Consider the following 24,634-nt stretch of genomic DNA (forward strand, 5'->3'; position numbering starts at 1 on the left):
GGAAAGAGCACACCCACCTCAAGTTGACCAAACCAAGACTTTCTCAACTTGCAACTCCGACACTTTAGAACAGGGATTACATCATTGCTCCTTCTATTAGGAGGGGGTACAGTTGAAGGGGGAGTAACTCCTGCCTACATACTGGATAAAGTACGCAGGAGTGGAAATTTTTACAGTTCTAATAGACAAAAGTTGAAGTGCGAGAAAGCTGGAGTTCAACAGTTCCCAGACTCTGTGAAATTTAGACATGCTGCCCTTAAGCCTATCCATCAATTGCTCTTTAATCGGAGTCCAATGAATTCGAGATTTAACCACAGACATGGATAAGTGTTTAGAAAGCCAGACTTTTGCTATCATTTGTTTTGTGGTGGTGAGGATGTAGGACATGAGAATAAATTGAGATTTGGACAGCCCCTCCAGATTTCAGTTGAGAAGAACTTCAAGTGGGTTTATTGACAGTGCTCTTTGAAAAAAGTATGTAACATATCATACACTTGTCACCAATGCAGCTGCAACACCGGACAAGTCCACCAAGTGTCCAAACAGCCAAAAAAAATGCTTAGAGGTGTTAGGGTTAATGTGTACTAGTCTAGCGAGGACCATGTACCACCAGAGTAGTACTTTTTAGTTAGTTTTAACTGCAGTCATGTTGTGAGAGCAAGACTTCCTCGTGGCCCAGATTTGGTCCCAGTGCCCACTCGTTCCCACTTTCAAACATAATTTAGCGCTACTGCCTTTTGCTTAGAGGTTGAACTTTCATAAAGTAGGGAGATTACTCCTACCAATTGAGGGTCCTTTTGCATTTAGATTCAAAAGATGTAAAGGTTAAAGTATTGCCTGTAAGACACACTATTGACACAATGATTATCTTAGATTTTGTAAAATTTTTTAAGTATGAGTATTGTCTGTTTGTTGCCCATGTATTGTCATTTATGGCAATTTGCGCCTCCTTTTTGTCAGTGAATATTGCTAATAGATTTGTGCACAACAGAACATTTTCTTTTTGTTTTTACTTGTAAAATACATAATTACCTTCTTTTATATTCCTTATGTTATGTTAATTAGTTTTCTGATAATTTGATTGTTCTATAGAGTATAGATATAACAAATTGTTTTTTTTATTAATTGTTTCATTTTCAGATAATTCGTTATTTATGTATGTATATATATATATTTGTGATAACGATTCGTAGTTCGGAAAGTAATTTTTTGTTTATTGAATCCATTAACACACACAATGACAATATCTCTTCTCCTATGCTCAAATACAATACAACACCCTTCTCACTCAGTTCTCAAGAATGCACTTTGCCAGTAATCCAACCTCCAGAACAAAATTCATCAGCTGATTGGACTCTGAGTTGACCTTTTGGGTCTTTAAATGTAGCACATAGGTATACAGAAATGATTAATTAATGATAATAATCTGGTACATAGTAGCAATCATGATAACATAATAGAATCAATGCAGTAAATCTATATACACACAAATTTACATGTAATAAAAACAGATCATCACATAGGGTAAACAGTTGATATCACATAATTTGCATATAATAGGTAAAGACACGGCATTGTACAGCTTTACGCGTTTCATGGATTGATCCAATCTTTAGGAGCATGCACGTGACTTGAATTGTGTAATATATGTTAGTAGAGATATCTGTATGGTCTGACCCTGCCAAGGAAAAGGGGTTCATAATAAAAAAAGTATGAATAAAGATTAAACCCATAAAAGACCCCCACAGTCTAAAGTACTTACAGACGTAACTATATCGTAAGAGTGTGGCACTACAGATCGGAGACCCCCTAAGGGTATCACCACCGGGAGCTGAGGTAGCGTACAGCAGCCTGAAGCCCAACATGGAAACCATCCATGGGGGTAGACATCCAAAAATTGAACAATAATCATGGATAGCCATGAGTGCTGAAACCAAACAAGGACTGTTATGAGAATAGTATAGTTCATATATTGTGTAAAGTGTCCTGTACTTGGTAAAGGGCAGGACAGATAATATAATTATAATGAGAAGTGTCAGTGAAGTCCATGCAGGTGCATAGAGGTTGCATAAATAGTGAGGTTAGAGAGTAGAATCATGCAAGAGATTGAATAGCAGCCAAATACCTAAAAGTGCCAAATGAAAACGATGGTGAAGAAAAATAATTACCTGAAACTGAACCATAAAACTTCCAGTCCAGAGTGATACAAAAGCAAAGAATAGAGAGTAGATGAAACCACCAATGTATGTCAGCCTCTCATGAATGGAGCCCATATAGACACAGCCGCCACACACCCACCAACGTCACGGGAGCGTACACTAAGGGAGAAACTCACAAATTGCTCTGTTCTTTTCCTTTTAATAATCATAGGGATGGAAGCATATAGTCTATATCTAGTTTGTTCTAACGATATTAACCATCATTATGTAATTTCTACTCCTACATTTCACCCTGAGTGTTTTCCCCACTCTTTATAGGGTTTTATACCCATGGGATGGGGATATTATCTCCCATTCCTTGATATCCAGTTATACCACATGGCTTGATCAATGTGTCACACGATCCACCCTTTCCAGGAGTTGTGACACGTGCCACAGGATCTCCTCTTCCCCCTTCCTGGGGTGGGTGGGGACCCCGGTGGGGACCCCTGCACCGCATGTCGATGTTACACCTTCTGTGCCGGATATGCGCCATCACGCAACATGGTGCCACCTCGCCGGCACTGTCTGTTCACCTGGCGACTGTTAGGGGGGATGAATTGGAGTGAACGTTGGACGGCTCGTCCGTCTGACTGTTAGCGCCTTTCTGTCTTAGTGTACGCCCGCGTGACATTGGTGGGTGTGTGGCAGCAGTATCTATATAGGCTCCATTCATGAAAGGCTGACATACTTTGGTGGTTTTATCTACTCTCTATGCTTCACTTTTGTATCACTCTGGTCTGGAAGTTTTATGGTTCAGTTTCAGGTAAAAAAAAAATCTTCACCATTGTTTTTATTTGGCACTTTTTTGTATTTGGCTCTTTTCCAATCTCTTGCATGATTCTACTCTATAACCTCACTATTTATGCAACCTCTATGCACCTTCTTGAACTTCACTGACACTTCTCACAGTTCTCACACTTATAATAATATTATCTGTTCTGCCCTTTACCAAGTACAGGACACTTTACACAATATATGAACTATACTATTCTCATAACAGTCCTTGTTTGGTTTCAGCACTCATGGTTATTCATGATTATTGTTCACTTTTTGGATGTCTACCCCCATGGATGGTTTCCATGTTGGGCTTCGGGCCACTCTACGCTACCTCAGCTCCCGGTGGCGATACCCTTAGGGGGTCTCCGATCTGTGGTGCCACACTATTACCATATAGTTACGTCTGTAAGTACTTTAGACTGGGGAGGTCTTTTATGGGTTTAATCTTTATTCATACTTTTTTTTATTATGAACCCTTTTCTTTTGCAGGGTCAGACCATACAGATATCTCTACTATCATATATTATACAATTCAAGTCACGTGCATGCTCCTGAAGATTGGATCAATCCATGAAAAGCGTAGAGCTGTACAATGCCATGTTTTTACCTATTATACGCAAATTATGTGATATCAACTGTTTGCCCTATGTAATGATCTGTTTTTATTACATGTAAGTTTGTGTATATATATATATATATATATATATATATATATATATATATATATATTTATATATATATTTACTGCAGTGATTCCATTATGTTATCATGATTGCTACTATGTACCAGATTATTATCATTGTTAAATAATTTCTGTATACCTATGTGCTTCATTTAAAGTTCCACCGCCACTTTCCCCATTCTTATTTAGACAGAGATGGAGGCACTGGACCTTACCAGGTCACCGCCTCATTTAAAGTCCCAAATTGTTCTGTTCTTTTCCTTTTAATGAGTTGACCTTTTGTTTTATTAGACCTTTAATGAATTAACGAATCATGCTGAATTCATTTGTTATTTTCATTATAATTTCATTCGTATTAGTTGAAATTCGTTATTTTGTTCTTCGGCCAAATTTCGATTCATTACGACACTAATTGCATGTCTAATTGCTAAGGTTTAATTTTATGCAGGCTTGTTACAATCAAACCACAGCCCTGTTATCCCCATATTTCACCATGAGAATATAAGTGTGCTGTTATTGATCTTGCCCATTGCCATGCCTCCATTTCATATAGACTATCTGGCTCACTGATTTTTAAATGTTGCCAGTAATGCCATTCCTCCTGCAGGAAAAGAAAGGGATGTGTGGGTGTGTTTCAACTGCATAAAAACTGTAGTGCACTCTATTTATGCTAGCCAAGGACATCATGACAATCGACAAATTTATGCCTACTACCAGCCCTCCTTTACTGTTTCCTAACAGATTGACAGGCTTAATTTCCAACTTCACCGATACACAGGTCATAACTTAAATTAATTTGGTAATGGCTTCCCAAGAAGTAAAAGGCAAGGTCCAGAATGGAACAGAAGCCCTTAATCTGTTATAGTTCCAGCATAAAGCTTATAATGAGTAGTTTTAAAAGCAAATATCATATGGAAAGCTTGTGAAAGGCTAGAGGTATTTATAGATGTGGAAGTAAAGCAGAACAAAGAAAACAAGTGCTTGAAACATTAACGCCAAACTCATAATTCACACCATTTGATTTCTCTTAGAAAAAAATATTTACATTTATAAGAAGGGTTTATATAACTAGATTTCAAAGAGAATCTCTCTCTCTCTTCTTCATAATACTGAACCTTTCCAAACACTGGTGCATATTTTTCTTGTTCGGATGTTAGACATTCTTCTGTATTATAAAAGTTCATCTGAAATCTACTTGGAATGGATAATTAGAGAAACAACTTGAAAAAAAAACTTTGGAAGGATGTGGAAATACTGCTGTAAAATATGTACCAAAGCTCTTTTTACAACTGAGAAATTCTTGATGATCCAAAAAAAAACTAAAACTGGGAAAAGTGTGGACTAGGGAAAATGAAGTGAAGTGATTATTGTGTGATCAAGATCACACGGGTGAATGTACAAGGGATATTTACTTCCAAGACTTGTAGGTTGCAGGAGAATTGTGCATATTAATTCAGAGTTTATTTTATAAAGAATATCTGGTATAATATTATATTATTGCATTAATAATCTTTTACAATGTATATGACACCTTTGCACGTCTGGATTTACTGTTACTCCCTATTGAATTGTTAATCTAAGCTTTTTCTTTCACGTCTATCTGTTAGGTGTTTTTTCAATATTACAACCAAGGGAACATGTTATTTTTCAAAACAAATCCTCAAGCTATACATGGACTTTACTGGTACAAACTGAGATAACAATCAAAATTTGTAAAATTGTACAACACTTTATTGATAAAATTAAAAACTGAACATATGAATCTACACAATCCTAAAATCTTATTAACCAGATGATATCTCCTCAGAAATTAACTATACAATTTATTCCATCCTACTTCTCACTTCTCGTGTGAAATATTTTACATATATTGCCTCATAATAATTTCCCTCTTAGACGTGAAAATGTGTTTCTCATAAAGCTTCTTCTGGACCAGTAGAGGGTCCAATGATGACATAGTAGTAACCATGTGTACTTCATGTGTATTTTTTATGCTGCTGTTGCTGTGGTGGTCTACCATAGTGATTGGGAGCCAATAACCAAAGCTGTCTAAAACAACTGAAGGGCCTTAGGTGAGCAATGACTTGGTTGCTTATTTGCTATGGATTCTACAGCCAAAACCTGACCTGCTTGTATGGTAAAAATAGAAATAAGCAGAGAATTCACTTGGCTTAAGAAGCAACTAAGGTAAGATAGTGCTGCAGTACAGGCGCTTTATGGTGTCAGCAAGTACCTGTGTTAGTCTTTAAATCATTCCCTTCGCCGTTGTGCATTACAAGCACAGGTTTCATACACACTCTATAATGCAATACTAAGCACCATCACCAGCACCTTATAGCACTACACAAGGATTTTGGCTTTTGACAGTTGAATGAGGCCCTGTATGGGGTTGATTTTCTAAAACTGAAGAGTGAAAAATCTGATGCCGCTATACATAGAAACCAATCAACTTCCAGGGTTTATTTGTCAAAGCTTAATTGAACAAGCTGAAGTTAGAAGCTGATTGGCTACCACAGTTGCACTAGGTTTTGCACCCTCCAGTTTTAGTAAATCAACAACACTGTTTAGTAAACACTATTTACTGTATACACTTTATTATACAATAATCTTTCCGTTCTAAACTACTCTTCACTCCCCACTGCCTATTCTTAAACACATCAACTAACTGAAATAGTGTTAATATTCCAAGGAAAATACTGAAATACTTGTATATGTTTCTTAAAAGAAAAGGTGATGATTAGTATATACTTCAACAGAGAGTTTCCAGCAGTTGGAAGATACTTGTCTCTGATAATGATAACTTTCTATAGTAAAAAAATGTTCATTTTATTAGTATGCTCCTCTATATCCAACCCAAGCATGATCTTTGGAAGAGAGGCTTTAAAAGCATGGGAGGACCCAAGCACCTGATTTCCTATAGTCAGAAGAAAATGACAGAACTCTACAATGTGCCTAAGCTGCTTAAAAACATCAGTTAAATAAGATAAAGAAAGATTAAAAAAAATAAAATTCAGAGTTTCTTCAAATCCAAAGGCCTAAAATCTATCTGACCCCCTAACTACCTATATATTTATATATAGTTATACAGGGTTTAAATAACTTTTTACATCTTCTTTCAACATCTAAGTTCAGCTTCCTTCAAAACCACATTTGGGAACATGTTCAAATATCCCTGGCAGTTATTTCACTTCTGTTTTCCTGGTATGTTATTTGTGTAATAGTTTGTCATATAGTAAGTCATGTTGCCCTTTTGAGCTCTTTTGCCAGCACCATTGTCGAAAGAATGTCTCTTTGAAGTGATAGATTTGGATGTTCAGGTTCATAGTTTGCTTATTTGGCAGCTGTTATTTCTGCCAGTCAGTTTTTAAAGCCGTCTCACAAAGATTTAACATTTTTGTGCCCACCTCCCTATATTTTTGTAAGGTAACACAGAATGGCCATTCTGCTTTCACATTATGAAGGCACTTGTTGCTGGTTTTGCAGGATAGCCCAGAGTAAAGGAGACACTGCTGGGAGTTCGGTTTAAGAATACTCTAGATCAGTGGTTCTCAACCTCAGTCCTAAAGTATCCCCAACCGACCATGTTTGCAGGTTTTCCTTTATATTGCACAGGTGCTTTAAATCAGAGTCAATGGGGGTGATTTACTAAGAAGAAGGCCCTGCACCAGTTCATACATTAATTGGTGCGCCGGAATAGTCATTAATCGAACGCGCGAACCGGCGCACATTGAAGCGCAAATAGCGATAATAAATACCCGCATATGTAAACTGAAACTGTTGCTAGGGTAACTGCAGTTTTCTCATTGATAATAGCGCACGCCCAAAACAATTGTTAAATTTCATCTCATTGGATGTGTCTTGTTAGGCAATTAGTAGGTGTACTCAGTTAATTAACCCTTTTGATGCTAATCTCATTCCTATCACTTCTAATACATCTTTGAAATGTGTTTTTTTCTTTTTTTACCCAAATCTTTCAATACATTACAAAGAACAGAGAAGTGTTTCTAAACCCAATAAATTCATATTTTCAGATCTTGATCTTTAAAGGTGACCATACACTGCAATCAGTTAGATCTTAAATAAATTTGATTTAGTGCAAGAGCCTGTTTGATTTCCTATAATTTGAATTAATTGTTCAAGTGCGTCTTCCTATTACCTAATTTGCCTAAATATCGAGTTGTACAGAGATTGGCCAATCAGATTGCATAATGTATGACCATCTTACGTGCCAAATTTGGAATGTAGATGTGCCATGATCCACTTGTATTTTCCAAACGATATTTCTTGGGCATTATACAAGGCACATAGGAAAAAACACTTTTTTTCAAGACATGCTAGAATTATCAGGAATCTTCAAACTATGGCTCTCCAGCTGTTGCGGAACTACACATCCCATGAGGCATTGTAAAACTCTAACAATCACAGACATGACTAGGCATGATGGGAATTGTAGTTTGAAGAATACATTCAATATCTAATATTCTTGTATTTCAAGGGCGTTTTCGGATGAATAGCATTGATAGTTAGACTGATTTAAAACAGAGTGTGAGTTTATTGTCACACAGTTGGCATCATAAATACAATGTAAAAAGTATAATAGTTCAATTCAGTGTAGGTAAACATATACTGTATGAAATAGAATAAATAGTTATAAAGCTGTAATAAGCTTATGAAAGCATGTGTGCTTCATGGCTGCTGCCTTCTGTCTCCATGCTGTCTTGTGTAACCAAAAAGAAGCAGGAAATGACGTTCTTAGACTTCTGGGAGAATTCAGCTGTTCCAACTTGTCAAAATCTTTGTGTAAATATGTCTGTGTCATCTCTCCTAGTGGGTGTATGTGTGTCTGTCTGTCAGCCCTTCAATATGGAAGCGTTGGCTTTTTATGTTACATGTGAGCGTCATAACCTCACAAAAACTTAGAACCTTGTATGGCACACATTCATTTCTGCTAAATTCAACAATATGCTATACAAAAGGAGATTTGATTGACAAGCGAGTCATTAGGAGTTTGATTGACAAGCTCACATGTAACAGTCTATACTTGAAATAATGTGCTGATCATATAATGTCATATAACCAAACATCTACTAATATGAACCCATATTACCAACTTTAACTACATACTAATACTTATTAATATGACTGAGACTACACTAAACTGACTTAACAGGATAGAAACAAATATTATTATTCCTCTAGCTACGTAGATATGTGTCTATTTTTGTCTTCTCGTGACATTCTATACCAAGATACCTTATATGTCATTCTCATACACCAGAAACTTCTAGCAATACTCAACTTTAGATGAAGAATCATATCAAATCAATTTATCAAGGTCATTCACACATACTATATTTATTATGACTAATCATAAAACCAAATATGTTTTGCAAGCTTGCCATGAATATAATATAACACCTATAAGTGCCGAATTATGAATTTGGAATAATATTCTAACATAGTTACATAGTAGTTACATTGTTAGTCAGGTTGAAAAACTAGACGTAAAGAGTGCCCCCGTGTCCTCTGGGTTGACCGTAAAGAGAATAACTCAACACCAAGTTCACTATATGGACCCCTTATATATTTTAACATGTTCATCATATCCCCCTTATTCTCCTCTTCTCAAGAGTGAATAAATTCAGTTCCTCTAATCTTTCCTCATAGCTGAGCTCCTCCATGCCTCTTATCAGTTTGGTTGCCCTTCTCTGCACTTTCTCCAGTTCCCCGATATCCTTTTTGAGAACTGGTGCCCAAAACTGAACTGCATATTCCAGTTGAGGTCTTACTAATGATTTGAACAGGGGCAAAATTATATCTCTCTCTCTAGAGTCCATACCTCTCTTAATACAAGAAAGGACTTTGCTCGCTTTGGAAACAGCAGCTTGGCATTGCATGCTATTATTGAGCTTATGATCTATCAAAACCCCCAGATCCTTCTCCACCACAGATTCCCCCAGTTGTACTCCCCCTAGCATGTATGATGCATGCATATTCTTAGCCCCCAAGTGCATAACTTTACATTTCTCAACATTAAACCTCATCTGCCACATAGTCGCCCAATTAGTGCATTGAGGTCAGCTTGTAAATTGGAGACATCCTGTAAGGATGTTATTCCACTGCATAGCTTGGTGTCATCTGCAAAGACAGAAATGTTACTTTCGATCCCACACCCAATATCATTTATAAAGATATTAAAAAGTAAGGGTCCCAGCACTGAACCTTGCGGTACACCACTGATAACCTTAGACCATTCAGAGTAAGAATCATTAACCACTACTCTCTGAATTCTGTCTTTTAGCCAGTTTTCTATCCATTTACAAACTGATATGTCTAAGCCTGTAGACTTTACCTTACACATGAGCTGCGTGTGGGGAACTGTGTCGAACGCTTTTGCAAAATCCAAGTATACCACGTCCACAGCCACCCCTCTGTCCAAGGTTTTACTTACCTCTTCATAAAAAGAAATCAGGTTTGTCTGACAACTTCTGTCTTTTATGAATCCATGCTGTCTGTTGCTTAAAATGTTTTTTTTCCAGCAAGAACTCGTCTATGTGGTCTTTTATTAAACACTCCAGTATCTTCCCGACTATAGAAGTTAAACTAACAGGTCCATAGTTACTTGGTAAAGTTTTTGATCCCTTTTTAAATATAGGCACCACGTTCGCACTGCGCCAATCCAGTGGTACTATTCCCGTCATTAATGAGTCCCTAAAAATTAGATACAATGGCTTTGAAATTACAGAGCTCAATTCTTTTAGGATCTGTGGGTGGATGCCATCAGGTCCAGGTGCTTTATCCACCTTCATTCTGTCTAAATAATTCTGGACCATATCACTTTTGAGCCATTGTGGATCATTCGGGACTGTGTCACTACCACCCCCATTATGGACATGAGCTTCCCCATACTCTTTTGTATACACAAAGCTGAAGAAAGTATTTAATAAATTTGCCTTCTCTTTGTCCCCAGTCACCCACTCTAGATTATTTTGTAAAGGGCCTACATGCTCAGACCTGGTCTTTTTACTATTAATATATTTGAAGAATTTTTTGGGGTTTGTCCTACTATCTTTTGCAATCTGTCATTTGTTTTGAATTTTTGCATCCTTGATTTCCTTTTTACATATTCTGTTAAATTCTTTGTAACATTTAAACAACACCAGTGTTCCTTTATTTTTATATGTTTTAAAAGCTCTTTTCTTATTGTTTATAGTTATTGTTTATAGCTTCTTTAACTTTGGCTGTGAGCCACACAGGTTTTGTTTTTAGCCTTTTAAACTTATTGCCCATGGGAATAGTTCCTGAACAACTGGAGGGCCGTAGTTTGAAGACCCCTGTGCTAGTCCATTATTATGCCTCCAGAATTGGGAGTGTGGCATCTACCCAACTTCTCTCTGCTGGTGGACACAAGAACCTATATCTATAGATATATATCTATAGATATATCTATATATACACACACACTGAACCAGGAAGCAATATACATTGGCCCAGAAGTGAATCGCTACACAGGAAGAAGGAGTGTGAAGCCAAATCATCTAGACATACACACATGACCCATACAAACACCACCCCATGTAAAAATAAATACAAAATTATCTTAATTTCCAAACAAGGATCATCTCTTCCTCAGAGAACAGTGAGCGGGGAATGGTGGTGGGAAGAAATTAGCAGCAGTACAAGCAACTTCCTGGAGGGGCGTGATGTCATTCCTGTGTGCTGACCACAGCTTCCGGGAACCAGATATGTGCCACGGGTACATACCTCCACGCACATAGCAGTTGCGCATCTCACATACACATCGGTCGTGCCTCTAGATGCATTTGGCGCATCTAGCTGCAGGAACCCAATTTTTATGGAAATTAATAGTAAAGCAGATGCAGATTTCCAGGACTGGACTAACAAATGTTTATAGTGAAAGGCAACTGTTGTCTTCTATTAAACAAGGTCTAAATGGGCCATTGACATGCATCACAGCTGAACTTAGGAATGTGTCTTTGCAAAGTTAAACCAAATGAATTCCTTTCTTATTTTTGCTTGGGGATAGAGGTTAGAGGGATTAGAAGTCTTGTCAGTTTTTGGGGATGTTTACACCCTTGATAGGGTGAAGACACCTCCCAAATTTTACCAGTATCTCCTTCAAATTTATTCACTTCCGGTCACATAGCCAAACAGGAAGTGAGGGTAAAACCCTACCAATGTCTTTCCTTGGAGACACACAGGTCAATCTAAATAGCTTCCCCATTAGGTAAATTGCATTTTGCTGTGTACACCCCAAATTATTAGGTATCTTGGACTTTGGGGTTTATTTACTAAAGGCAAATCCACTTTGCACTACAAGTGCAATTGTAAGTGCAGTTGCCGGAGATCCGAGGGGGACATGCAAGGAAAATAAAAAAAAACAGCATCTTTGCTTCTACATGATTGGATGATAAAATCACCAGTGCTTCCCCTCAGATTTACAACAAGTACACTTGTATTGCAGAGTGGATTTGCCTTTAATAAACCCCAAAATACCTAATAATTTGGGGTGTACACAACAAAGTACTAGAGTGCAATTTGCCTAATGGGGACACTAGTTAGGTTGACCTGTGTGTCCCCAAGGAAAGACATTGGTAGGGTTTTACCCTCACTTCCTGTTTGGCTATGTGACAGGAAGTGAAGCCAATTTTCAGAAAAGGGACACAAAGCCCAACCTTAAAAAGAAAAGCAGGGGTTCTAACACTTGGTTTCCCTCAAATGCCAACAATTAGAATAGGATTGTCTTGAGCTAGATTTTGCTCTAAACCAGTGGTTCTCAACCCTGTCCTCAAGTACCCCCAACAGGCCATGTTTGTAGGTTTTTCTTGCACAGGTGCTTTAAATCAGAGTCAATGGATTGGTATTTTGGACAGCTATTTTAGCTAAGATAAGTTCCCAAAACATGTCCTGTCAGGGGTATTTGAGGACTGAGGCTGAGAACCACTGTGCTAAAGTGGAAAACTGAATACTTACCTCTCTGTAATTTTCCTTTTCTGGTGCCTATCCATGGCAGCACACGCATAATCCATGCATATGCTACCATAAAGGCACCAGGAAAGTAGCTTTTCGACAAATCACACCTTTTTTTGTTTTGCCATGCCAATTAGTCTAGTTAAGCTGCAGCTGTAAAATCTGTTGCATGAAAATTGTTTGGGGGGGGGGGGGGTGTAAAATGCATTACTTGGATTGAGCATGCATCTGCAAAACAAATTATTAACAAAACACATAAAACATAAAAAATTGCTACAAGTTTTATTGGTCAACAAAACAGAACTTGGAAAAGAGCAAGGAAAGCAAAAAACACATGTATGTTAATTTGATACACTAACAGAATATGGTTTTGAGGTCTGACCATTTTGCAGAGGAAATTAACAGGAGTTAAAGGGACTGCACCCACAAACGGACAGTCTCTTAAGGATTTAAACATTTATTAGTCACAACATCTTGAGGAAGATTTTGCAAAATAATGCAGCACAGACAATTAAAACAAATGGAAACTAACAACCTACAAACAACACACATTGACAACATCAAAAATATTTCAGTGAAAAATATCCTCCCCACCAAAAAAAATAAATAAACAAAAGTAAAAAATACTTGCTCTAAAACACATCTGTTTTGCAAACACATAGCAAACGAAATACAAAGAGAAATTACATGTGTAACTCTATAAGGACACCCAAATGTACTCTCTTGCTACACACACACCATCAAACAATCTGGCCTCTTTTCAGGGCAAGGTAAAGAATGCTATCTGCAAGATTTATATAACATAGGTTTGTGTGCTAATGAGGCAATTGAAAACACATGAAACACACAAAAAGTTCACCCAATGTAGAGACAGAACTTCAGAGTGGGTACACCTGTTAAGGATATCCTTAAAGTACTAACCCAAAAAAACACTCTCTGAGCATTCCCAGAAAAATCCAAGTGCTGTTCACACACAAAAAACACAAAAAAAACAAAGTCCCTGAGCATGCCCAGACCAACCCAAATGCAGCTAGAACAAAATAAGCCACCCCCTGTCCAAAATTAAGCACATCATCCAGCATGCTACAAAATTACAGATGGGACAAACACCCCCCCCCCCCGGTCCAGGGGGGAAAACAAAGAGCCTAACATGGGCAAAAGTTATACAACAAATACCATTGCAGTCTATGGAAAATGACTTGTTAATATTTCTAGTCCCCACTTGGCTGGCTTAAATTCTAGCTATTGGCCTTAAAATGGGTATGGGGGCCCAGGTCCCACCCTGAGGGACATATATCAATGTCACCAATTTGGAAAACCCCAAAAACGAAGCAATGAGGAGTGCCTTTAAAAATGCAAAATTGCTTAAAAGCTAGTAACTTGGTGGGGAGGGGGGTGGGTCTTACTCTGTCTGTAAAGTGGTGCATTTGTAGCATGTATCCAAAATGCTGCTTCAAAGATGTACAGCTTTTGAAAAAACTTACAAATCTACATTGCAGATGCAATATTTTAACCCAAAACACAAAATAGCCTGCCCCCAATACATACAAGGCCATTTGGGTCTGTTAAGGCTTAAAATAGGAACCCCCATGTGAAAAATACCACCCCAAATTAAAAAAATATTGTGCCCTTCTCACACACTAACATACCCCTAGCCAAGCACACAGCAAGCCAGCCCATGAAAGGGGGTGGATTCTTGGGGCAGGAGGGGCTCGGACACCCCAAAAGTCAACCACCTTGCTCCCTTATTCAGGGGGACAAGGGCCTCTTCCACACAACCCTAGGCTGGGGTTGTGGGGGGCTGCAGACAGGGGGCTTTACGGAATGTGGAGAGCCCCTTTAAACTAGTGGGTACAAGGTGCTTTGTGGTTGGTATTGGGCTGAGCCCAACATGCCCCAAAGGCAGTCAGCTATGATGAGTGTATGTGGCCTTGTATGGTTCAAGAGGGGCTTGGGCGATTGTTTTTCTTGCCCCTTTCCTAGCTGGCCCTGTTTTATGCTCTGAAAAAGGATGCGGTTTGGATTGGTGAAGGCAGCTCACAGCCTTTTGAGTGGAGTGTGGAGTTCCCCTTTAAAAGCAAAAGTTAGCCCATGGAAATCCAAGGGATTAGAGGTGGCGACAAGAGCATTGGAGAATAGAGTGTGGAGTTCCCCTTTAAAAGCAAAAGCTAGCCCAAGGAAATCATATGCATTCGAGAGGGAAGGTTAAATGCCCTTTTAGGAGGAGCTAGAGGAGCGAGAGTCTTTTTACATAATTTTAACAAAGTGCATGTCACATGTTGGCAATGTAACATGCTAACATGACCTGTGTGCAAATCTCCTTGAAAAAATACGGGTGAACCAGCGTAAAATCAAATTTGTCAAGTTTAGAGGTGCGCCCGTTCAACCCATGCAATAGCATGTACGTTGCTTAACACTTACTAAGATTTTGGCCACGCAGTGAACAAACTCATGTGAACGAGCGCAAGAGCCACTTGCACATGCGCACTGCTTACATTCATCTCACGCAGTTCTAAACGTACTTGCAGGCACAGCAGGCTTTCTCTAAAAAAGTTACTCTCATTCTATTTTGGGCATATTTGTTATTTGGGCAGTTGTTACTAAACTTCCTCTCATCACCCCATAATATTGGCACCTCCATCTTCAGTCAATATTGAATTGGAGATGCCGTGCGCCATGTCCATAGTGGCGCACAGATTGCATTCTCCCGTGCGCCAAGATTGTTATAGTAAATGGGGGATTCGAGCTCTGTTACCGGCGCACCATTTCGTAAATATGGAAATGTGCGTTGCACCTCTACTGATGGCGCACGGCTTTCGTAAATTCCCAAAACATGGCCTGTTGAGGGTACTTGAGGACTGAGGTTGAGAACCACTGCTCGAGGTGACTCATGCAGCAGGCTATGTTACAACTATAAGCTACTAGAATTACCAGTTCTTCCTGGTTTAAAAAGGTATTACATTAGTAGGCATGAGTAGAGTGATGTTGATGAAATAGATATCCCACAAAATTACAAATTGTGCTAAAGCATTTCACCTTTCGAGCTGTTTAGGTGAAATATGTTTTAAAAAAACGACCCCTATTTTTTGGGGAGGTAAGGGACTTTTTTACAGATCATTTATTTAATTTATTGTTTCCATTTGTTGCTTTATATTTTTTTATTTTCCTTTTATTAGGATATCAGACAGGAGCATCTGTATTCAGACTCCACTGTTGTAATAGTAACTTAACCCTTGCTGAGACCTCTATGGCTGGCCTGTATAAGCAGATACAATCACCGCAGACAGACTTTATCAGAATGCTGAACTCACTAAACACCTTTTTCTCATCCACAAGGATCTTTATTGAATGCAGCAGGTACAGCAGAGAACAGGATATGGCAGATAATTGAAAAGCCAGTATTTGCAGGTCAAAACATGGTAATGTGTTCCTAGATGCGAGCAGATTACACGAGGCCTAAAGACAAGTGGCAATCTTTATCCCAATAAGACAGGGTGAAGGAAAAGGAAATACATCACAAGTGGGAGGGAAGACAGAAAAAGATAACAAAAACAACCACAAGATGGCAGTATATTAACCAACTAAACAGAAGTCAATAACAATGGCTTAGGAAATTAATTATATAAATTCTCGATTCTCAGTAATATGAACATTAACCACGACTATGCATTATATTATATTTTACCACAACGAGTGTAACAGCACAATCTGGTAACCCTTAGAAGCCACGTAAAATCCATTGCACCCATGAAGTGAACCTGTACCCAGCCTAAGCTAAATTTAACTATCTAAATATTTTGTAAAAGCTGTAAAAGCACTTTAAAATAAGCCCACATTCATACTATTTAGCTGTTGAGAAATGTATTTTGAAAAATATTAAAGTGATATTAAACCCAAAAGCAAACATTTATTATATTGCAGCCTACTCATTCTTAGTTGTTCGTTTTAGGCTTACTTTCTTTGATTTCCACCTGGTGATCCAGCTAGTAAGTCTTTTGTCTTTCAATAGAACAAGCTGTTCTGCAGATGTGTCAGTTACTGGGTTGATACATACCATTTACTACTGACAGGGGTACTTACAATGATCAGCTTTTATTTATTTGTGTAAAACCTTTATCCCAAAAGGAAAGAAACTGTTTGCTGTAACTGCTTATAAAGTGTGAGCTGGAGCTTGGCTTCAGTTTGTTAGTGTATCTAAATCTGCTAGTCCATCTAACACTCCCCTCCCCCCAGATTAACAATGCTGTCCAGTCCAAAGGTTCCCCTGTGCTCCTTCATCCACAGTGGAGGAACTCTAATACAGGAAGTGTGTTACTGGCCAGGCCACCAGGTGAAAACAGAGGGAAAAAGCTTAAAAGAAATTAATGCAGCCATCACATCTAATGATTGGTAAGCTGCAATATATTACATTTTTGGTTTTAGGTTTAGAACAACAACAAGAAGTTTAACAACACAATATATAAACCTACAATGGGGCCCTAATTACTCTCACCACCTATCAAAACAACATCAAACTGTATTCATTAATGTACTTCACTCTGGATAGATAATGCTGTTACTATATTATATAAGAGCATTGTTGGCCTGGTACATCCAAAACTCTAGTATAGCCACCATCTTTAACTGGTTGCCGGCCAGCCGCCATCATTATACTGCGGCCGTTTGGCTCGGCTGCGCGAATTGCCGTAGGTGTTCATCAACCACTTTAAGAGCAATAGCAGGCGCGATGCAAGTGGCCAGCAGCCGCGATGTCTGTCGGCCACCCGCGATCGCTCCACAGAAAGCCAAAAGAGGGATCTGTCAATGTAAACAAATAGATCCCCATTCTGACAGGGGAGTAGAGAGAGATTGTCTGTTCCTAGTGATCAGGAACAGCGATCTCTCTGTACTCCCAGTCAGTACCATCCCCCTATAGTTAGAAACACCTCCCTAGAGAACACTTGGATCACCCACTAGTGTTAACCCCTTCCCTGCCAGTGTCATTTATACAGTAATCAGTAACTATTTTAAGCACTGATTGCTGTATAAATGTCACTGGTCCCAAAAAGTGTCCGATCTGTCCACCGCAATGTCGCAGTCCCGCTAAAAATCGCTGATAATGGTCATTACTAGTAAAATAAAAATTTAGACTAAAAATGCCATAAATATATCCCCTATTTTGTAGATGCTATAACTTTTGCGCAAACCAATCAATAAACGCTTATTGTGATTTTTTTTGTGTCTGTCTAACCTGCATGGTAAAAACCTGAGTGACTATGCAAACATATATAAGACAAAAAATCCAGTGAACAGACTGTATACTGTATATGTAAATGTTCCAGACACTATGGGCTTGATTTACTAAAGACAAAATGAATGTTCACTTTGCAAAGGAAGTTGCACTTTGCAAGAGCTTATTAAATGGGATGAAGCTCTGCTGACTTCCATCATCCAATCACGTGCAATTAAAAATACTATCTTTTTTTTCTCTTTCACATGATTATGTATCCTTTGCAATGTGAAATTTCACCACGTTCAGTAATCTCTGGGGAAAATTCCCTTGCACATTGAACAGCCTATTTACCTTTAGTAAATCAATCCCTATAAGTAGGAAAATATTAATTCACTGATGTTTTTGATATGAGTCAAATATTCTGTAAAGACTTTGCATATGCATACGCATAGGCACGTAAACGTGCGTATGCATATACAGGTGCATCTCAAAAAATTAGAATATCATCAAAAACTTAATTTATTGCAGTATCGATTCATTACATACAGAGTGATATATTTCAAGCATTTATTCCTTTTAATTTTGATGATTATGTCTTACAGCTAGTGAAGACCCAAAATTCCATATCTCGGAAAATTAGAACATTGTGAAAAAGTTCAGTATTGTAGACCAGTGTTTCTCAACTCCAGTCCTCAAGGCGCCCCAACAGGTCATGTTTTCAGGATTTCCCTCAGATGAAACGGCTGTGTTAAGTAGTAAGGCAGTGAAACTGATCAAATCACCTGTGCAAAATAATGGTGAGCCTGAAAACATGACCTGTTGGGGTGCCTTGAGGACTGGAGTTGAGAAACACTGTTGTAGACTCATGGTATCACACACAATCAGCGAATTAACTCAAAACACCTGTAAAGGTTTCCTGAGTGTTTAAATGATCTCTCAGCCTGGTTCAGTAGGTTACACAATCATGGGGAAGACTGCTGACTTGACATTTGTCCAGAAGACAGTAATTGACACTGTCAACAAGGAGGGTAAGGCACAAAAAGTCATTGCTAAAGAAGCTGGCTGTTCAGAGTGCTGTATCCAAGCATATTAATGGATAGTTAAGTGGAAGGAAAAAAGTTTGGTAGGAAAAGGGGCACAAGCAACAGGAATAACCACAGCCTTGAGAGGATTGTCGAGCAAAGGCCATTCAAGAATTTGGGGGAGATTCACAAGGAGTGGACTACGGCTGGTGTCAGTGCTTCAAGAGCCAACGCACACAGACATATCCAGGACATGGGCTACAACTGTTGCATTCCTTGTGTCAAGCCACTTCTGAACCAGAGACAACGTCAGAAGCGTCTTACCTGGGCTAAGGAGTAAAAGGACTGGACTGTTGCTCAGTGGTCCAAAGTCCTCTTTTCGGATGAAATTTAATTTTGCATTGCATTTGGAAATCAAGGTCCAAGAGTCTGGATGAAGAGTGGAGAGGCACAGAATCCAAGTTGCATGAGGTCCAGTGTGAAGTTTCTGCAGTCAATGATGATTTGGGGAGCCATGTTATCTGCTGGTGTTGGTCCACTATGTTTTATCAACTCCAAAGTCAGTGCAGCCCTCTACCAGGAAATTCTAGAGCACTTCATGCTTCCCTCTGCTGACTAGCTTTATGGAGATGCCGATTTCATTTTCCAGCAGGACTTGGCACCTGCCCACACTGCCAAAAGTACCAATATCTGGTTTAATGATAATGGTATTAATGTGCTTAATTGGCCAGCAAACTCACCTAAACCCCATAGAGAATCTGTGGTGTATTGTCACGAGGAAGATAAGAGACACCAGACCCAACAATGCAGATGACCTGAAGGGCGCTATCAAAGCAACCTTGGCTTCCATAACACCTCAGCAGTGCTACAGGCTGATCACCTCCATGCCACGCCACATTTTTGCAGTAATTCATGCAAAAGGAGCCCCAACCAAGTATTGTGGACATACTTTTCAGTAAGCCAATATTTCTGTATTAAAATCTTTTTTTTTTATTGGTCTTATATAATATTCTATTTTTGGAGATACTGAATTTTGGGTTTTCACTAGCTGTAAGCCATAATAATCAAAATGAAAAGAAAGAAATGCTTGAAATTTATCACTCTGTGTGTAATGAATCTATATAATATATGAGTTTAACTTATTGAATTGAATTACTGAACTAAATTAACTTTTTGATGATATTCACATTTTCTGAGATGCATCTGTACATGCATAAAATTCTTCTTCATCTGCTTCTAGTTGTCAGTGCTGCAATATACACACATATATACATATGGACCCTTTGGGTCTAGTATGGATTTTGAAGGGAGCCGCCTCATCAATCACAACGCCCATCGCCACCACCGACCCTGAAAAAAAGAATGTGAAGGTGACCCCACCCCCTTGTGATGCCATCGACCCAGCATGGCCCTGGCCGACAACATCACAATGGAGGCGGGATCACCATTGATGTCACTGGGTGGCCCTGCCCCAGTTGTTTAAGAACTGTCAGGTGGTGGAGCTGGCAGACGGCAGGAGCCTTCAATGCCAGCGGAGCATTTTATTTTCTTCTTTTGGGTCGCCGGTGGGGACGGGCGTCAAGATTGACGATAGATCTACATTGGGGAAATGTATTTTTTACTTTTATTTTTTAACCACTTCAACCCCGGAAGATTTTACCCCCTTCCTGACAGGCGCAATCTTTACAATTTGGCACTGAGTCGCTTTAACTGGTAATTACACGGTCATGCAATGCTGTACCCAAATGAAATTTGCGTCCTTTTTTTCCCCACAAATAGAGCTTTCTTTTGGTGGTATTTGATCACCTCTGCGGTTTTTATTTTTTGTGCTATAAACAGAAAAAGAGCGACAATTTTGAAAAAAATAATATTTTTTTTACATTTTGCTATAATAAATATCCCCAAAAATGTTTTTAAAAAACAAATTTCTTCATCAGTTTAGGCCAATATATATTCTTCTACATATTTTTGGTAAAAAAAAATGCAATAGGCGTATATTGATTGGTTTGCGCAAAAGTTATAGCGTCTACAAACTATGGGAAAGATCTATGGCATTTTTATGGCATTTTTATTTATATATATTTTTTTGCTAGTAATGGCAGTGATCTGTGATTTTTAGTGGTACTGCAACATTGCAGCGGACAGATTGGACACTTTTGACACATTTTTGGGACCATTGACATATATGCAGCAATCAGTGCCATTAAAAGTGCACTGATTACCGTGTAAATGTCACTGGTAGGGTAGATACCGCTGTCCCCTCTGCTCCGGGTATCGTGGCTCCAGCGCTGTGATTGGCCGGAGCCGCGATGACGTCACTCCCACGCATGCACGCGGGAGCCGCCACTAACGGCATATAGCCGTTAGCAAAAGCATGCTCAGTGCACCTGTGCGCCGCTGTCTAAGGTGCATGCGCCGTAGACAGCGGTGCCTGTCTTTTTGCAAATACCTCCTAAACCGTGTAGGTTTAGGAGATATTTCTTGGACCTACAGGTAAGCCTTAATCTAGGCTTACCTGTAGGTCAAAGTGGTCTGTAAGGGTTTACAACCACTTTAAGGGGTTAAATGTGTTCCCTATGTAGCACCATCCCCCGAAGGAGCTGCTTGGTGATTTTTGGGTTCTCTGTTCTACGCCTCAGCCCCTCTGGCACACCTGGTTAGTTATAAAATTTCTGCAAACACTTTCAAAAATGTAAGTGAAGAAAGTACCAATATCCTGGCTGTGGATTGATATCAGAAACAGACAGACACTGGTAGTGATAAATGAGCTGAATATATTATCACAGTTTAAAGCATATAGAAAATTTACAACACGTTTAAACCTTAACACAGGCTCTAAGAGGGAGGAAAGAACTTCTCAGCTCCTTTTGGGCCACAAACACCTTTGAGAGGCAAACACACAACGAAAATAAAAGGGTTATACAAGTACAGTAAGCACAGTTCTGTATTGTTGCAGGTCCTGAGGTGAAGAATACCAGTGTCTTCTGCTATTTTGGGGAGGACACTACGCTATTTAAAAAAAATAAACTTGGCATGGGGGTTCCCTTCAAAATCCATACAAGACCCGAAGGGCCTAGATGGATTTGGGGGAGGACCCCACGCCCTTTTTAACATGATTTTTTAATTGCCAGCAATTCTTTTTTACTTTCAGCTGTCAGTGGGGAACTCCATAAACGGTGGGGCCCTTGTTTTAAGAGTAAGTTTACACAAGCTTGCATGGAGCAGTAATCCTCTAGAATGTTCTGTTAGGTAGGGTTTTAAAAGGGCAAACTACTAGAGATGGCAGCTCCAAACAAGCATCCTGTGACACTAAAAAGGGAAATTGGTGTCTGCATGCAGTGTCAGTATGGTGTCAAGAAGGATGTTGGGTTTACACCCGCTTACCAGTCCTCTGTGCAATGACACAGCGATAGTCCCAGGTGCTGGTTCAGGCTCCTGATGCTCCTAGCGATCTTGTAAGGCACTGGATCTCTTGCTGATGGCCGACTGAGATGACTGGTAGTGAAACTTGCAAGGTGAACAGGCAGCGGCTGACTCGATACTCGGATGGGTATCTCAATCCCTGAAAGGCGTGGGTCATCTCTGCTGAGCTGAGTGGTGATGGGCTGCTGAGTAGGGTCCCTGGACTAAATAGTAGTGGAGCCCTTGGCTGTCTCTGCTCCTGGCTCCCCTCAGGCCTCCTTACTCCTCCATCTCCAGGCAACACTCTCCTGACAGTCTCTGGAAAAGCTTTGCTTTCTCCCCCTCTGATTGCTGCCAGAGTCTTTCTCTCTCAGTCTCCTCAGTCTCAGCAGTTTTCCTCACACCTGTCACCTCACCACACTCTCTCTCTCCTCAGACCGCTCTCCTTATTCAACTCACAGACTCTTTTTCCCGGGCTTCAGGATATCCCACCTCCTCTGTTGGGTCACACAGTCCCTGGTGTCAGCGTGTGTCTCTCTCCTCAATCAGATGCTGGTACCTCAGACCGCTCTCGTCACTCTCCTCAGATCTTCTGTCAACACTCTCTCTGTAGTGCTGTGTGGAAAACCTGTCTTTCTCCTCTCTCTTTCATCAGCTCAGTACTTCCCTCTCCTCATTTACCTCAGCACTTCCTGAAACTCCTCTTTTTCCCAGTGTGCTTTGTGTCTCTGAGTTTTCTGGAAAGACAAGTCAGCAGCTCTCTGTCGCTATCTTGTGGCCAAAAGAAGAAATTGCATTACAACATGCCTGCTACACCTAGTTAGTGTTTCTTACTGTTTCTTACACACAAATCCCCATTCTGGCTCTTGTGCCAGCAATCGCAGGTGGCCAGCGGCGATTGCACCCACTGGCCATGCGCATCGGGTCCCCTGCCGTGCCATGGGTACACGTGCCTCCGGCGGCTCTTTAAGGAGACAACGTACCCGTATGTTGTTTTGCACACCCAAAATGAGTGAATGAGTACAGGTACTATGTTGGGGGGGCAGGATCTGGGCCCCTTGTTAAAGGGGGCTCCCAGATTCTGTTAAGCCCCCGTCTGCAGCCCCCCACAACCACTGCTCAGGATTGTGGGGAAGAGGTCTTGTCCCCATCAACATGGAGACAAGGTTCTTTGGGGGGTCTGCACCAAGCACCCTCCCATATTGAGGGCATGTGGCCTGGTATGGTTCAGGAGGGAGGGGGCGCTTGCTTGTCCCCACCTTTTCCTGACCTGCCAGGCTGCATGCTCGGATAAGGGTATGGATTTTGGGGAGGACCCTACGCTATTTAAAAAAAATAAATTTGGCATGGGGGTTCCCTTCAAAATCCATACAAGACCCAAAGGGCCTAGATGGATTTGGGGGAGGACCCCACGCCCTTTTTAACCTGATTTTTTAATTGCCAGCAATTCTTTTTTTACTTTCAGCTGTCAGTGGGGAACTCCACTGACAGCTGATGACTCATCCATTGTTAAGGACGTTACAGCCACCTGCTCCTTAACAACCAGATGGTTTACTGCTGGTTCCCTAAATATTATTGTTTATAATTATGTTTATTATTTATTTATGCGGGTACTTCTGAACTGACAAGAAGAAATTATTTATTTGCTGTCTATGTCCACAGGAACAGGTATAGAAAAGTAGCCTGCCAGGCTTTGGGCCTACCTTTACTGTCTTTACCTCTTGTTCTCTCCACAGCAACACTGGAATAGTAGCAATACACATAGCAGCAAAGTCATGGTCAGCAGTCTCTTGGACCCACAGCTCTCTCTCTCTGGAAGCAGCCTGGAACAGTGGCATAGCAACAGCATGTGCTTTCTTACAGCAGTCTGGAACAGTAGCAGAACAAGAGCACCTGATCTCTGCAGCTCTCTCCCACAGCACAGTTTAGTCCTGATACAGCACCCAGCAGCTCTCTCTGTCTCTGTGCTACCAGTTCCCTGCAGCAGCATCCTTTACAGCAGTAGTCTCAGTCCTGGCAGCACAGACACCCTGCTGCCTACACATGTGTCTTGGTTCAATACCCTGCAGCTCTGAATGTGATGGGTAGGTGTGCCTTCTGCCATTGTGTGGCCAGTGGGAATGCCTTTGCCCCATTGCTAGGGGTGGGCGTAGTCCCCTGGCTGCAGCCAATCAAAATCTTCCTCTTTGCTGTCCTCTCTCTCTGCTGTCCATAGAAGCAGAAAAGGGAGCAATCAGCAGTACGGCTGGGGAGAAATGCTCTGCTGGGTGGCTAAAAGGGGTTGGTGCTACATGTACATATCTTTATGACTACTTAGTGGGTCCAGGCGAACTTTACTTTGTTTTGT

This window comes from Aquarana catesbeiana, linkage group LG01, assembly GCF_042186555.1.
Source record: "Aquarana catesbeiana isolate 2022-GZ linkage group LG01, ASM4218655v1, whole genome shotgun sequence".
In the NCBI taxonomy this organism is placed as follows: domain Eukaryota; kingdom Metazoa; phylum Chordata; class Amphibia; order Anura; family Ranidae; genus Aquarana; species Aquarana catesbeiana.